The sequence below is a fragment of the Austrofundulus limnaeus genome, unplaced genomic scaffold (genome assembly GCF_001266775.1).
Source record: "Austrofundulus limnaeus strain Quisiro unplaced genomic scaffold, Austrofundulus_limnaeus-1.0 Scaffold32, whole genome shotgun sequence".
NCBI lineage: Eukaryota > Metazoa > Chordata > Actinopteri > Cyprinodontiformes > Rivulidae > Austrofundulus > Austrofundulus limnaeus.
Window position 1 is genome coordinate 2,701,829 of NW_013952434.1, and position 3,230 is coordinate 2,705,058.

General features: G+C 37.8%; 1 protein-coding gene across 4 annotated transcripts in view; it reads left to right on the forward strand.

The window, feature by feature from the left end:
- The window catches only part of atxn1a (ataxin 1a), a 105,039-nt gene that overhangs the window by 87,680 nt on the left and 14,129 nt on the right, over nt 1-3,230 (forward strand). The window contains exon 1 of one of the 4 annotated variants that reach the window (XM_014005868.1): nt 1,843-2,321. The exons of the other annotated variants lie outside the window; for them this stretch is intronic. The gene's annotated coding sequence lies outside the window, so the exon portion shown is untranslated. Of the gene's footprint in view, nt 1-1,842; nt 2,322-3,230 lie in introns of those variants that run through there. 4 annotated transcript variants of the gene reach the window in all.

Genomic DNA, 3,230 nt, shown 5'->3' on the forward strand with positions numbered 1-3,230 from the left:
ACACACACACACACACACACACACACACACACACACACACACACACGCATATATTCACATAGTTCACTTACACAACAACTCATACTTTGACTATTATTGACCTACCAAGCAGAATTGGAATTTCTTTCTTTGCTAATATAAATAAGCGTGCAAAAGTTTTACCCTTTACAAACCTTAATTTCTTTTATATTTTGCGTCCAAATAGCCACATTTTCTTGCAACATTTTAAAGTAAATCTTTTAAAGGGGACATATAATGCAAAATCCACTTAATTAACTGTTCAGGACATTTTGTTTTGCACTTGGGTGAAGTGTCTTGTTTGGAATTAAAGAGACAGCTTCAAAACGAGTTGATCTGAGACACACCTTTCATCTCATAGGGTGAAAGAGGGGCTTACAGAGTTACAATAAAGAGGAATTCAGACCAAAGTATTTCAGTTCCACTTTATATAGACCCCAAATGAATGATTTAGATSTGGAAAAATGAATTTAAAAGCAGGRTATGTCTCCTTTAAAGAAATATCAGGCAAAAAAAAGGCATCTGAGAAAAAAAAAGTAGCTTCATTGTCTTTCAGTTGATCATATATCAWATGTCAGGATTTTATTTGACAGTTTTACTTAAGACTTCACCTAGTTGGTGCTAAATTCTATTTTATGTCAAACTCTTATGAATWTTTAAAAAATGTAACCAAAGAAATGGGAGCATTTGGTGGCTCTGAAAGAAAAAGATGCTAAATGTCCAGTTTAAAATATGTTGTGTAGCGACAAAACACCAGTTGAAAACTTGAGTTCAGGAGCCCTTTACACTTAAGATTCATAAATCAAATTAAAGTGGCTTTAATAAAACAAGAAAAACATCCATCTGGAGTAATGGTTCAAAAATGAGTGAAACAGCTTCCAAAGTTTAAAACAAAAATAAAATTTAAAAGACCTTGAAAAAGCCTAAAGAAATGTGGAGACCACTGACTAACCACCTAACCAAAAGTCTGTCTTGCTGGAAGTAAAATATAAATAAATAAGTGATGACTCAAGACTTCTGCTCAGTATTTAACACTAGAATTTATTTTGATATGAAGTGGTTTTCAGTAGAGTACCAGTACTAAAGGGGCGTTTTGTAAAAACCTTTGCACTGTGAGGTTGTTTTCTTCTTGCTGTTGTTGATATTTCTCTTAAAATGTTTGATGTTGTGCATCTGCTTAGGTTTTTACAGCACGTATACGGGAGTTAAACTGCAGCTAATGTGACCTGTTTAACCTGGCGCATTGTTTGGACAAGTTATTCAGCCACAGTCTGTTCAGTAATTCAGAACATAAACAAAGAGCAGCTTGACACCAAACAAGGATATGAATAAATCATCATATTGCTTTAAATGTTATAAGAAGAAAAACATTAAAATATGAGTATTAGCAAACATTTGCAATGTCTCCAYCTTCTACTTCAATTGAACCACTAATTAAGATTTTATGACTTTATATCTTTATTTGGACCAAAAATATTAGAAGTGACTCTGGTATTTTTTATTTTGTGAGATTTTATTGACTTTGCTGATGAACTAATGTGTTAGAGGACATTTTTAGTGTTGATTTGTCTGTTTTAGTGAAAATAACTTTCACACAAATGACAGTATGATGGGCCTGTCATCCATCAATTCCTTTTTTTTATTTATTTTTATCGATTTTGAACAAACCCTGGAGGCAGTACAACATTCATGGAAAGATGATATATGTACACAAAAATAAATAAAATATGTACCGTATTTATTCAAGTATAATACGTAAAATTAAATCCATAAAATCATCCATAAAGTTGTGGGGTAGTACTATACTCGGATAAATANGTGTGTGTGTGTGTGTGTGTGTGTGTGTGTGTGTGTGTGTGTGTGTAGGGCAGACAGTGTGAGAGCTCTGGCTTGTGTTCAGCCCCTTGCATAATACACGTTGGAGCTCTGCATGCGGGACTCCCTCCCCGTGGGTGTGCACTACCAGTTAGAGAGGGAGAGAGAGGGAGAGAGTGATCACCTGAGTGCTGCATGTCAGCAGTAGTGAGGGAGCTTCCTGCCTCGCTGTCAGGATTTAGGAGAAGGCTGCTGGATGAGTGTATAAAAAAAAAAAAAACCAGGAGCAGTTTGTGGCACAAGTGTCCCCCAAGTCTGTGTAGGATTTTCCACTTGAGAGGGAGACAGAGGACGTTTTTACTTTGTTGTTGCTTTGCTAAGGGACACAGCAGAGCAGAGCAGAGAGAGGAGGAGTGAAGTTAAAGGAGCAAAGGAATGAGAGGGTGAGAAAAAGCATGCTGCAGAAGTGGGCTACTCCTGCTACGCTGGTAAGTAGACTTCACAGGAGTGTATTTGGGGCGATGGAGAGTCATTATTTGTTCATGTGAGTCTCAAATGCTTGTATATCATGTTTATGTTCTTTCTGCATCTGCCCTAGTTTTTTCTCATAATAGTACTAGCTTGTCTTTCTTCTTCCCCTGCTGTCCTGGAGCACTTCTCGTCTCTTGTTCTCTTCTCCTCTCTTCAGTCTGMCCCACTCTCACCCCCACCCCCTCCAGCCTCCCTCATCCTCAGGGGCTGTTGAGGGGGTGAGAAAGTGCAAGTCATGCAACACTGCCCAGGAGTTTGTTTTCTGAAAAATACTCACTCTTTTTTATTTATTTTTTCTCTCACACAGTCATTTGTCTATCTCCAGAACTCCCTCTCTCTCTCTCTCTGCTTTCCTCAACCTCTCCATCTTTCACCCCCACTCCCAGCTCCACTAACTCATCTTTCAGTATCTGATTATATTTGTGCACGTGTTTTCTTTTCTTTTTTTTTTTTTTTTGAGTGAGTGAGTTAAGCAGCGTCAGCCCCTGTCAGTGTTCACATATGCAAAGACTCGCATGCAAACACACACCTACACTAAGTCCCATGTCGACAAAAAAAAAAAAAGGAGGCACAGATGAAGAAATAGAGAAGTGGAGAGAGAGAAGTGTGGGCCTGCAGCAACACTGTACTTTCCAGTCGAACTATATTTAGCAGTGAGATAGCACGTCACGTTGAACTTATCCTTTTGATAGTGATTATGAATATGGCGGGGCACACGCACATGCACATTTGTAGCCCATTTTGAATCATGTTTACAGTATTTGTAGCTTAAAATAGTTGCTTGTTGGTTACTAAAACTGAACATGCTGCTGCTATTTCACATCTAGTGTATCACACACTGACATCATATATAGACTATATAAATA